Source organism: Sus scrofa, chromosome 2 (genome assembly GCF_000003025.6).
Source record: "Sus scrofa isolate TJ Tabasco breed Duroc chromosome 2, Sscrofa11.1, whole genome shotgun sequence".
NCBI classification, from domain to species: domain Eukaryota; kingdom Metazoa; phylum Chordata; class Mammalia; order Artiodactyla; family Suidae; genus Sus; species Sus scrofa.
This window is the reverse complement of record NC_010444.4, coordinates 142,620,287-142,634,158: the sequence shown is the minus strand read 5'-3', so window position 1 is coordinate 142,634,158 and position 13,872 is coordinate 142,620,287. Positions and strand designations below refer to the sequence as shown.

The following is a 13,872-nucleotide window of genomic DNA, read 5'->3' as shown; positions in this document are numbered from 1 at the left end:
CATCTTCCCACTACAACATTCTGCCTAAAAAATGAGGTTTTATTAATGAATTGGACTTTTCTAATATAAATTTCATTCATATTAGAAAAGTATTCCTTGTGATAGATTTTGTTATATAAATCCCTTAGCAGTTATGTGTAAAACACATCAGAAGGTAGGTGAGATATAAATTCTCTAAATTAGCCAAGTTAAGATATACTATATTTTCTGTGATAGTAAAAGTTCCTTTAGGGCATTTTGATGAAGAATTAATGCTATCTAAAACCTCTATCAAAACTCCTTTTATTAAAGTTAGAGAAGACTTATTATAGTTTCTTCAATTTTCTGATATCCTCAGAACTTTTTACAAAGCATCTTTTAGGTAGTAAAATCCAGGATTAAATTCTACTAGCAATTATAGATCAAGCACCTAGTTAGGGTTTTTGGGGGGGGTTTTGTTTTGTTTTTCTTTTTTTTGTTTTTTGTTTGTTTGTTTGTTTGTTTGTCGCTGTATGCCCATGGCATACAGAAGTTCCTAGGCCAGGGGTTGAACCCGCACCACAGCAATTACAAAACCAGATCCTTAACCCACTGAGCCACCCTGGAGCTACGGACCCTCTTAATAGTAATCTTGCTTGAGGAGTTCCCTTGTGGTGCAGCGGGTTACAGATCCAGCATTATAACTACAGTAGTCCAGGTCACTGCTGTGGCATAGGTTTGTTCCATCCCTGGTCTGGGAATTATTGCATGCTGCAGGCACAGTTAAAAATAATAATAATAGTTTCACTGGTTGTAAAAGCAGACTCTAAGGTTCAAGATCTGACTCTACTGTTTATTGTGTCCTTAGGAAAGTTGTTTTTCCTTTCAATTTCAGCTTGGTAAAATAAGAAAAAAATAGTACTTACTAAAAACCATTGCTGCTAGACATTTATTGAGATGAAACATGCAAAAGTTTCATTTTATAAGTCCTTAGTGATTATTAGCCAGAAACAAGAGGGGTGCAGTATGAGGATATAAGTTTCATAAAGTTATCCAAATAACCCAAGGAGAAGGAGGGATGAGTCAAAAGAAAGAGAAAACCCAAATTTCTGCATTCTTTTTTGGCACACTCAACAGAAATGAGAAGAAAAATCTAGTACAGGTCCTATTTACACAGCATCTCTGCACTTCGGGTCTCAAAGATCTTAATATCATTTAACTTATGCATCTACAACTTGAAGTTGGTTATGCCAACTTCAGCTTTTCAGGCCTAAATAGGAAAATATATATACACAAAAACAACTCAATCAATCAACATTTTAACTTGAGACATTTCTTTATCTGAATCTACTAGGAATTTTCCAATAAACCCAGTGAACCAAAATGGGGCGGTCACTTTAATGAGATATAAAACAGAAGTACAGAATAGTTCAATAATGTACTAGAAATACAGAGTTGATTTCAAGCAGAACTGGGTAAAAGAAAAAAAAAACCACCCCCACTTTCCCTCTTTCCAGTTCAGTGTTACATCTATTATAACAGAGTTGTCACCCTTGGATATTCAATATCCTTTATAATTAAAATTTCATCATAGCCTCCCATGATGGGTGTTCTGCCTACTCTCAAGCTAGACTAGTATTCCTCTGATCCAATTATCATAAGCTCATTTAAAATCTCAACTGTATATGAAACATTTATTGGTTCATAAATCAGTATATACATAGGATATACTGGACAGCTCTGACTCCTAAGATATGCGGATTTAGGGCTCCTTAAGCTAGCAGGAATTGAAGAATAAAGGGGATTTTCAAATTACAAAAAGTCTTGGAGTTCCTGCCATGGCTCAGTGGAAACAAATCTGACTAGTATCCATGAGGACACAGCTTTGATCCCTGGCCTCACTGTGAGCGGTGGTGCAGGTCGCAGACACGGCTCTGATTTGGCGTTGCTGTGGCTGTGGTGTAGACCGGCAGCTACAGCTCCAATTTGACTCCTAGACTGGGAACCTCCATATGCCGCAGTTGCAGCCCTAAAAAGACCAAAAAAAAAAAAAAAAAAAAGAAAGAACAAAGAAGAAGTCTTTCCTTCCGAGTGTCAACAGTGTTGTGTTAAGAAAATAGCAGCAACCCTAAAAAAGTCAGACTGAGTTTTCTGGGTACGAGAATGAATACTGCATCCGTGGATGAAAAAAAGATTCTGAGAACATGGCAATTTTACTTTGGGGATAGGCACAGGAAGTTAAATTATTATGAACTGTTCCCTATTCTTAGTTTGTCCCCAGTTTATTTTGAAAAAAATCATGGAGAGATTCCACGGTGTTACAACCCCAAAATGCCAACTTGGAATACAAGACGCAGGCAATCACGTTCTTCTCCATAACTATTCTAACTCTTGTAAGTTGGACAACAGAGCAAGGTTTAAATTCAAATTCACTGAGTATCTAGTATATACAGCCACAGAGCTGAGAGCTTTCGCATGTACTATCAAATTTAATTCTCATTAAAGAAATATTTGAATATGCCTCAAGGTTACTGAGTCAACATTAAAAGTGAATGGATTCAGGAGGGAGCACTTCATAATCCTCCAATAATTCCTTACTCATCATTTATCTTAAAGGAGAAACGTTTGAACATCCAGGTATAGAAAAGTCTTTTGTCCCCTGATTAAGAAGAGTTAGTGGTTCTTAAGCTTTAGTGTACATGAGACTGTCTCTTTAAGGCAGGACCAATACAACTAGGAAAATTGTACTTGGAAAGGTGGATGTGATTTTCAAGCTTAATATTGTTTAAACTTAATATTCGCCACACACATTTACTTTGGAATCTAGCCCTGGAGTAATATATGATTGCATTGTAATGTATGTATTCATTTACTTTTACTTTATGCCATTTTTACTTTTAAATATCAGAATTCATACAGAAAAAAATACTGCCTTACATGACAGTGTCAGACTCTTATTTGCAAAGATAAGTCAGAACCAAACAATCTCACTCATTCTTGCTGAAAGGAAAACAAATCCACTTTCTGATGCTGGGAAACTTTTCATTCATTCAACACTGACTGAATATTTGCTTTGTGACAAGAACACTAAACCTCTGTAGCAATTTCCCGGTACCTCCTACACATCGTTTTAATTTATATATTACAAAAGAATTATATTACAAGTAGCTAATGAAGGAAAAAACATCTGAGGACTGTTAGCTAGGAAGAGTATATATGTTTACACTGTTGTAAAAAGCCTTTATTGTGCACATATGTGCTTTGTAAAAAAGTGAATACAGCATGTCCATATATTTCAGGCTTTTAAAAGATATAAATCTTGGATATACGTCATGCATGATTTATTTTTTTCTTGGTCTTCTATTTATTTTATTTAGGTTCAGTAACATTAGAGATATATATGCTGCTTGTGCAAAATTTGTTTGATCCAGAAAAAGCTACAAAAGTGAAAGTCCTATCAAATGCTTTTTTCCTGTGGACCATACCATTAGCAGTATATCCCTTCAGAATTTTACTTATGCATACATAACTATGTACATGGATCTATTTTACCAAAATATAACCACACTCTACACATTATTCTGCAATTTTGCTTTATTTTTACTTAGCATATATAATCAGCATCCCTCTACGTCACTACATATAATCCCATTGGGTTTTTAGGGGGTTTTTTGGCCACGCTTGTTGAATGTGGAAGTTCCCTGGCCAGGAATCAAACTTGCACCACAGCTGCAACCTGAGCCACAGCTGTGGTAACACTGGATCCTTAACCTGTTGCAGCATACAGGAACTTAATCTGTTTTATTCTTAGTAATAGCCGTAGGGTATTCATTATATAGATATTTTGTAATTTATTTTTACTCTGTGATTGAATATCTAGGTGCATTTCTGAAAACATGTGCATGTATGTGCCTATGTGTTTATTCGAAGAGGTTAAAAGTATGCACATTTAAATTTTAAATACATGCCAAAGTGCTTCCCCAAATTTTTGTGCCAATTTATACTCTCAATCAACGGTAAATGAGCCAATTCATTTACTTCTGATTTGTCTTTAAAAGTCTTAGTTCATAATGTAGCGAAGAAACACGGAATCCTGTTCACAGCAATATTTTGTCTTCCTTAATAAAAAGGTCTCAATTATTTCACATTACTCCTATAAATACGTAAATTCTCACTGAGCAAGTCAGCCCACTTCTTTGAATTTATTTTACTTAAATGGAGTGGCTTCATCACAGTGCTTTTATATTATATTTACCTGATTACTGGCAGGGTTAAAGTTTGTTCCTTTAAGAATATACATTTCTGGAGTTTCCGTCGTGGCGCAGTGGTTAACGAATCCGACTAAGAACCATAAGGTTGCGGGTTCGGTCCCTGCCCTTGCTCAGTGGGTTAACAATCCGGCGTTGCCGTGAGCTGTGGTGTAGGTCGCAGATGCGGCTTGGATCCTGCGTTGCTGTAGCTGTGGTGTAGGCTAGTGGCTACAGCTCCGATTGGACCCCTAGCCTGGGAATCTCCATATGCCGCGGGAGCGGCCCAAGAAATAGCAAAAAGACAAAAAAAAAAAAAAAAAAATACATTTCTTTCTTTTCTTTTTTGCTTTTTTAGGGCTGCACCTGTGGCACATGGAAGTTCCCAGGCTAGGGGTCGAATCGAGCTACAGCTGCCGGCCTACGCTACAGCCACAGCAACATCAGATCCGAGCAGTGTCTGTGACCTACACCACAGCTTAGGGCAACACCAGATCCTTAATCCACTGAGAGGCCAGGAATCAAACCCACATCCTCATGAAGACTAGTCAGGTTTGTAACTCACTGAGCCACAGTGGGAACTCCCAAGATATACATTTCTTGATATCTAACTCTCCAAGCATTCATTCAAATCTTTAGCCAGAGATAAATAAATTACCAAAAGTGACATTTAAGCAAAAATTTTAACCAAAAGGTCTGAAGCTGAATCCAGTATATCTAAGTAAGCTCATAACAGGTCTTTCCAGAGGTAGTAACTGCAGACCAAAAAAAAAAAAAAAAAAAAATGCATAAAGCAACTTTCTGAGTGTTTTTAAGAGTAAACAAAAGCAGGCAGATCTGGGGTGGGTAGGGGGAAGAGCCAAAAGTTGGAGAAAGGGATTAGCACAGAGTGAGTTTTCTGGCAAGTGCTGCTCTGCCCTGAGGACAGGCCATGCTTGTGGTACAACACCAGAAAGCTAAAGCTCTGACAGGTAGGCCTCAGTTTCTTAGACATGAGGAACAAGAGGAGGAGCCAGCAGCAACTACAACTACTGAGGGAGGGGGAGCTGCATGAACGAAGAGAGCCAGGGCAAGTTATCTCTAAATGCTGTATTCAAATTCTTCCCCCATCTCTGCAGACCCCTGAATAACATCTAGAAAGCTAAGGCTAGAGCTAAAAGAACTAAATTAAATTTGAAATATTGCCCATCACAAGCCAGAAAGGGTTTGCATTTTTAGTCTAATCAAGTTTATTCTCTACCAAAACAAAAACACACTTTAGAGGCATATAACACAGCACAGAGTCTCCACAACATAACATTTATAATATCCAGGGTTACAATTCATTGTCACTTAGCATGTAAGGGCCAGGAAAATGTGATGCATCCTCAAGGGTAAAGACCATCAAGATGATGCAGGTGCTGGAATTAGAAGACAATGTCTTCAAAATAGCTACTATAGGAGTTCCATTGTGGCTCCGTGGTTAACAAACCCGACTAGGAACCATGAAGTTTTGGGTTTGATCCCTGGCCTTGCTCAGTGGGTTAAGGATCGGGCATTGCCATGAGCTGTGGTGTAGGTCGCAGATGCGGCTCAGATGCTGTGTTGCTGTGGCTGTGGTGTAGGCCGGCAGCTACAGCTCCGATTTGACCCCTAGCCTGGGAACCTCCATATGCCGCGGGTGAGGCCCTAAAAAGCAAAAAAATAATAATAATAATAAATAAAAATAAAATAAAATAGCTACTATAACATGTACTAACAAAAAGGAAAGCATGTTGGTACTGAATGAAAATAAAGAAAATCCGAGCATAGAAACAGAAAAAACGAAAAAGAGCCAAACAGTAATACTCGTACTAAAAAATATAATATCTGAAATAAAAATTCACAGAGTAAGCTTAATAGAAGAGGGGAGACAGAAGCAAAAGACAGTGAACTTGAAATTAGAGCAAAAGAAATGATCAACGCTAAAGAAGAGAGAGAAAACGAACTGAAATCAAATAAACAGAGCTCCACAGACCTATGGGACAAGGTGGGAATATTACAGAATAGAATGAAGGAGATATGTATATATACGACTATTCTTAAAAGTCCAAACGTCAACGCTACTCTGATAAAACCAGAAAATATTCAAAAGTTTCATATGCAGTAGGAGAGTCCAGAAAGAGAGGAAATAAAGAGAGAATAGAACCAAAAAATATTTGAGGACGTAAAGACTAAAATTTTTCCAAGTTTGGTAAAAGGCATAATTTTACAGATTCAATAAACTCAGCCAATCTCAAGCAGGATAAATATGAAAAAACCCACAAAGAAACACATCAACTCAAAATTCTGAACCAAAGATAAGTAGAAAATCTTTAAACCAGTGTCCCTCTCCTTAAAAAAAAGAGCAACAAAAACAACCATACAACAGAAAGGGAACAATGATTCAAATAACTGTAGACTTCTCATCAGAAAGCACAGAGATTAAGAGACAGTTGAATAAAAACTTTAAAATACTGAAAGAAAAAAAATTATATCAATCCAGAATTCAAAGTCAGTTAAAAATACAACAGAAATAAATAGATTTTCTGATAAAGTAAAACTAAGAGAAATCACTGCAGTAGATATGCATTAAAAGATGTACTAAATATAGTTGCTCAGGCTGAAATAAAAAGGCTCTACAGGAAAATTCAATACTTTAGGAACAGATTCATAGCATTGAAAATGGTAAATGTCTGGATGCACAGAAATGGCTTTTTTCCTTCTTAACTTCTCTAAAGTAAACAATGACTATTTAAACAAAAATTATAGCCTTATCTTCTGGGGTTAATATTGTATGAAATTTAATATAAACGAGTAGTGTAAGCATTGGTATAAGAGGAGCTAAATGGTTCTTTGTGGTTGCAAGGTTACTCCGTTTTATGGAAGTGTTACACAAGTAACTTTATATAGACCAATAAAAGTTAAGATATGTACTATACTTTTTAGAGCGACCATCAAAAAATGCAAATAGCTATATCTAAAAACAGATATAATCCAAAAATTAAAAAGAAGCCTGGAGAATATTCAAGTAATACAAAGACACATGATAAAGGGGACCAGAAGAAAAATTCAGAGGGGACGATGAGAAGGTAGTACGCTGGAGGACACAAATTCAAACACATCAAGAATCACATGAATTATGAGATACCACCTCACACCAGTCAGAATGGCCATCATTAATAAGTCCACAAATAACAAGTGCTGGAGGGGCTGTGGAGAAAAGGGAACCCTCCTGCACTGTTGGTGGGAATGTAAACTGGTACAGCCACTATGGACAACAGTTTGGAGATACCTTAGAAATCTATACATAGAACTTCCATATGACCCCGCAATCCCACTCTTGGGCATATATCCGGACGAAACTCTACTTAAAAGAGACACATGCACCCGCATGTTCATTGCAGCACTATTCACAATAGCCAGGACATGGAAACAATCCAAATGTCCATCGACAGATGATTGGATTCAGAAGATGTGGTATATATACACAATGGAATACTACTCAGCCATAAAAAAGAATGACATAATGCCATTTGCAGCAACATGGATGGAACTAGAGAATCTCATCCTGAGTGAAATGAGCCAGAAAGACAAAGACAAATACCATATGATATCACTTATAACTGGAATCTAATATCCAGCACAAATGAACATCTCCTCAGAAAAGAAAATCATGGACTTGGAGAAAAGACTTGTGGCTGCCTGATGGGAGGGGGAGGGAGTGGGAGGGATCGGGAGCTTGGGCTTATCAGACACAACTTAGAATAAATATACAAGGAGATCCTGCTGAATAGCATTGAGAACTTTATCTAGATACTCATGTTGCAACAGAACAAAGGGTGGGGGAAAAATGTAATTGTAATGTATACATGTAAGGATAATCTGACCCCCTTGCTGTACAGTGGGAAAATAAAAAAATTTTAAAAAAAAGAATCACACAAATTAACTTCAATTAAAAGACAGCAATTATCAAAAGGGATAAAAGAACAAGATCCAAAAGTATTCTTTGTACAAGGGTGCACTTGGAAACAAAGTAAACAGATGAAAAGAGATATGCCATACAAACAGTAAACATGAGACCAGAGTGGTCACTTTATTATCAGATAAAATATACTTCACAAAAAAGGGTATTACCAGCAATAAAGAAGTATTTCATAATAAAAGAAGGCTGACTAAATCAGGAAGATGGTAATAATCATAAGTGTGTGTGCATGCCTAGGAGTAGAGCCTCGAAATCCATGAAGCAAAAACGGACACAATTAAAGGGAGAAATAGAATAAAAATAATAAATAGTTTAAAACTGCTCTCTGAGCAACTGATACAACTAGACAAAAAAATAAGCAAAGCCATAGATGATATGAATAATTACTTATATATCACTACGCCTGACAACTGCAGAATACATATTCTTTTCAAGTGCACTTGGTACATTCATCAAGAGAGACTGTAGGCTGAGCCATAAAACAAATCTCAATAAAATTGAAAGGGTTGAAATCAGGTATTCTCTCTGACTAAAAAAGAATTAAACAGAAATCAAAAGCAAAAAGATAGCTAGGAAAACCGCAAATGTTTATAAATTGAAACACATTCCTAAGGAGTCAATGGGCCAAAGAATAAATCAGGGATATTAGGACATACTTTAAATGAAAAAAATAATAATGTAACATATTAACATTTGTTGAATGCTTTTATTTCTGTTGCTTTGGGAGACTGACCTGAGAAACCAATGGGACCTAATCAAACTGACAAGCTTTTGCACAGCAAAGGAAACCAAAAGAAAAACAAAAAGACAGCTTACAAAATGGGAGAAAATAGTTTCAAATGATGCAATTGACAAGGACTTAATCTCTAAAATATACAAGCAATTTATACAACTCAACAGCAAAAAAGCCAACAACCCAACTGAAAAATGGGCAAAAGACCTGAATAGACACTTCTCCAAGGAAGATGTACAGACGGCCAACAAGCACATGAAAAAATGCTCAACATCCTTGATTATTAGAGAGATGCAAAGCAAAACTACCATGAGATACCACCTCACACCAGTCAGAATGGCCATCATTCATAAGTCCACAAATAACAAATGCTGGAGGGGGTGTGGAGAAAAGGGAACCCTCCTGCACTGGTGGTGGGAATGTAAACTGGTACAACCACTATGGAGAACAGTATGGAGGTACCTTAGAAATCTACACATAGAACTACCATATGACCCAGCCATCCCACTCTTGGGCATATATCCAGACAAAATTGCCTTGAAAAAGACACATGCACCCGCATGTTCACTACAGCACTATTCACAATAGCCGAGACATGGAAACAAACCAAATGTCCATCAAGAGATGATTGGATTAGGAAGATGTGGTATATATACATAAGGGAATACTACTCAGCCATAAAAAAGAACGAAATAATGCCATTTGCAGCAACATGGATGAAACTAGAGACTCTCATTCTGAGTGAAGGAAGTCAGAAAGAGAAAGACAAATACCACATGATATCACTTATATCTGGAATCTAATATAAGGCACAAATGAACCTTTCCACAGAAAAGAATATCATGGACTTGGAGAATACACTTGTGGTTGCCAAGGGAGACAGGGAGGGAGTGGAATGGACTGGGAACTTGGGGTTAATAGATGCAGACATTGCCTTTGGAATGGATTGGTAATGAGATCCTGCTGTGTAGCACTGGGAACTATGTCTAGTCACTTATGATGGAGCATGATAATGTGAGAAAAAAGAATGCATACATGTATATGTAACTGGGTCACCATGCTATACAGTAGGGAAAAAAAAATTGTATTAGGGAAATAAAAATTTTTAAAAATTGTTGAATGCAGACAGACAGTTTTTTTAAACTTATTCTTTTATTTATATTTCTTTTTTGGCGCTCCTATGACATTAGCAAGTTCCTGGGCCCCAGATTGAATCTGAGCCAGAGCTGTGATCTACACCACAGCTACAGCTGCAGCAATGCTGGATCCTTTCCCTACTGTGTGGGGCCAGGGATCTGACTGACAATGACACAGAGACAAGCTGGATCATTGACCCACTGTGCCACAGCAGGAAATCCAGATAGACAGTTTTTAGAGGGGAATTTATAGCTTTTTTAATATTAGAAAAAACATTTAAAATTAGTTATATAATAATACACCTAAAGAGTGTAAAAAAGCACTGACAAATATAAAAAAGAGCAAAGCAAACCCAAAGTCATAGAAGAATACAAATAATGAATATAACAGCAGAAATCAATGAACTAGGACAGAAAAACTATAGAAAATCTACCAACAAAGTCAAAAGATGAATCTTTGAAAAGATAAACAAAATTGATAAATTCCTAGACAGACTAATCAAGAAAAGTAGAACACAAATCACCAAAAAGGAATGAAAGAGATGTTTTCACTCTAGGTTACACAGATATTACAAGATGAGAGACCTCCTGTGGCACAGCAGGTTAAGGATTCTGAGCAGTCACTGCAGTGGCCTGAGTCACTGCTGTGGCGCAGGTTCAAACCCTGGCAAAGGAACTTCCACATGCCCTGGGAAAACAATTTGGTGGCAACAAATATGACAAATTGGAAGAAATGGACAAATTCTTTTTTTTTTTTTTTTGTCCTTTTAGGGCCACACCCATGGCATATGGAAGTTCCCAGGCTACGGGTCGAATAGCAGCTGCAGCTGCCAGCCTACATCACACCATGTAGGCTGTGTGTAGGCTGTAGAACATGTGATCCAAGCCACACCTGTGACCTGTACCATAGCTCATGGCAACACTGGATCCTTAACCCACTGAGCAGGGCCAGGGATCGAACCTGCATCCTCATGGAGCCAAGTTCATTAACCACTGAGCCACAAAGAGAACTCTGAAATGAAAAAATTCTTTGAAAAATACAACTTAAGATTGACACAAGGAGAAAGAAAAGTATGAATAGTTTCCATTTTTTAATTTAAAAATCTACTAAAGGAGTTCCCGTCATGGCTCAGTGGTTAAAGAATCCAACTGGGAACCATGAGGTTGTGGGTTTGATCCCTGGCCTTGCTCAGTGGGTTAAGGATCCAGCGTTGCCCTGAGCTGGGTTTAGGTCGCAGACGCAGCTCGGATCCCCCATTGCTGTGGCTCTGGCATAGGCCAGCAGCAATAGCTCTGATTAGACCCCCTAGCCTGAGAACCTCCATATGCCATGGGAGTGGCCCAAGAAATGGCAAAAAGAGAAAAAATAAAATAAAAATAAATAAAAATCTATTAAAGAGAGTAAATTCATTATCAAAAACCTGTTAAAAAGCAAAAACAAAAACACAAGAAACTACAGAAGGTTTCATTTAGGAAAGAAATAACATCAGTATTATACAACCTTTCAAAAAATAAAGGAAAGAAGACCTCCTAACACATTTTATTGGATCAGATAATACCAAAGCCTGACAAAAATATTACAAAAAAGGAAAAGAAAGAAAAAACAGGAGAAAATTACATACACCTACCTTGTATGAACACAGATGGTAAAATGACAAAATATTAACAAATCTAATCCAACGGTATATAAAAAGACAATAATCATGTCTATGTGGGGTTTATTCCAGGAATGAAAGGCTGTTTCAATATTCAAAAAAATCAATGTAATTTACTAGATTAGTAGGATAAAGAAGAAAACTATTTTCATTTCAACTGGTGAAAAAAAAGCATTGACAAAAATCAACAACTATGCATGATAAAATTCTGAGCAAACAAGAAAGAGAAAGGAATCTCCTCAAATTGATAAAGCATTTATGAAAAATCTACGGCTACCTTAATATTTAATGGTGAAATACTGAACACTTGTTACCTAAATTGGAAATAAGGCAAGGATGCCTGCTCTCACCACTTATTTGTTTATTTATTTATTTATTTATTTATTTTAGTCTTTTCAGGTCTGTACCCATGGCATATAGAGGTTCTCAGGCTAGGGGTCAAATCAGAGCTGTAGCTGCTGGCCTACACTACAGCCACAGCAACTCAAGATCCAAGCTGCATCTTCAACCTGCACCACAGCTCACAGGAACACTGGATCCTTAACCCACTGAGCAAGGCCAGGAATCAAACCTGCATCCTCATGGCTACTAGTCTGGTTCATTGCCGCTGAGCCACAATGGGAACTCGTATTTATTTAGGTAGTTATATAGTTAGTTAGCTATTTTTGGCCCAGGCTGAGACATGTAGAAGTTCCTGGGCCAGGGATCAAACCCACACCACAGCAGTAACCAAACCACAGCAGTGACAATGCCAGATCTTTAACCCACTGAGCCAGCAGGGAACTCCTCTCATCACTTCTATTCAATATCGCACTAAAGGTCCTAGCCACTACAATTAAGCAATAAAAAGAAATATTAAGTATAAAAACTGGAAGAAAGAAGTAGAGTCTCTATTTCCAAACAAAATGAGGTTTACATAGAAAATCCTAAGGAATCTTGGCCAATTTTCAAACATATAGATACAGTGTCAAAACAACTTACCACTGGGAAAAGGATAAACATATACATCAAAATGATGAAACATAGTCCAGAATAAGGTCCACACATACATGGTCCACTGATTTTTGATAAAGATTCCAAGGTCTTCTCAATAAATGGTCTTTGACTAAAGAAAAGTAAACCTACGCTACCTCATGTCATTCACAAAAATCAGCTTGAATGGATCACAGAGCTAAATCTAGAAGCTGAAACTATAAGACTTCTAGAAGAAAACATAGAGAAAATTCTTTGACAACTTGATAAGCAAAACTTTCTCAGGTAGAACACAAAAGACGTAAATTATAAAACAAAAGTAATTTACCCTCATCAAAATTTAAAACTGTGGTTCAAAAGACACTATTAAAATGAATGGGCAAGCCACAAAACAGGAGAAAATACCTGTAATACATATACCTGATACAGGACAGGTACACAGATTTTTACAACTCACAATAATGAGACATGCAAATGAATAAAAAAGGGCAAACAACTTTACCACACTCCACAAAAGATAACATACAAATGGAAGCACATTTTTAAAAAAGGCTCAACATAATTAGTCATCAGGGACGTGCAAATTAAAACCACAATGGGATAACAGTTCACACCTATTAAAATGGTTGTAATAATGGATCTTTTTAAAAGAAAGAATGACAATACCAAATGTCTGTGAGGATGTGGAGCAAGCAACTGAAACTACCATACGTTCCTAAAGAACATGTGAAATGGTGCAAAGTATGAAAGGGTGCTCACTTTGAGAAACAGTGTGTCAGCTCTTAAAACATACACCCACTCACTGTAGAAACCAAGGGTCTACTCGTGTGTATTAGAGAAACAGGAGAAATAACATATATCCCAATAAGAACTCACACATGAATGTACACAAAAGTCTTATTCACAGTAGCTAGAAATTGGAAACAAAGGTCCATCAACAGGTGATCGGATAATAAAAATGTGATAGAGCCGCACAATGGAATACTACTCAGGAATGAAAAGGAGTAAACTACTGAATATACACAACAATATAAATGAATCTCAAAGTCATTATGCTGACTTAAAGAAGGGAGACACAAAAAGTTCATATTGAACAATTCCATTTATATATCATTCTAGAAAATGCAATTAATCTATAGTGACAGAAAGCAGAGCAGCGGTTCTCTGAGGCCTGGGATGGAGGGAAGAA

General features: G+C 37.0%; 5 protein-coding genes across 7 annotated transcripts in view; all 5 read right to left on the bottom strand.

Annotated features, from left to right (window-relative positions):
- Window positions 1–13,872, bottom strand: part of LOC100621803 (protocadherin alpha-2) — a 188,123-nt gene that overhangs the window by 23,010 nt on the left and 151,241 nt on the right.
- The window catches only part of LOC100621701 (protocadherin alpha-C2), a 210,058-nt gene that overhangs the window by 53,526 nt on the left and 142,660 nt on the right, over window positions 1–13,872 (bottom strand). The gene's annotated exons all lie outside the window — the stretch shown is intronic.
- Window positions 1–13,872, bottom strand: part of LOC100738826 (protocadherin alpha-6) — a 158,831-nt gene that overhangs the window by 23,012 nt on the left and 121,947 nt on the right.
- The window catches only part of PCDHA11 (protocadherin alpha 11), a 165,995-nt gene that overhangs the window by 53,526 nt on the left and 98,597 nt on the right, over window positions 1–13,872 (bottom strand).
- LOC102160959 (protocadherin alpha-13) overlaps window positions 1–13,872 on the bottom strand; it is a 110,140-nt gene that overhangs the window by 23,013 nt on the left and 73,255 nt on the right.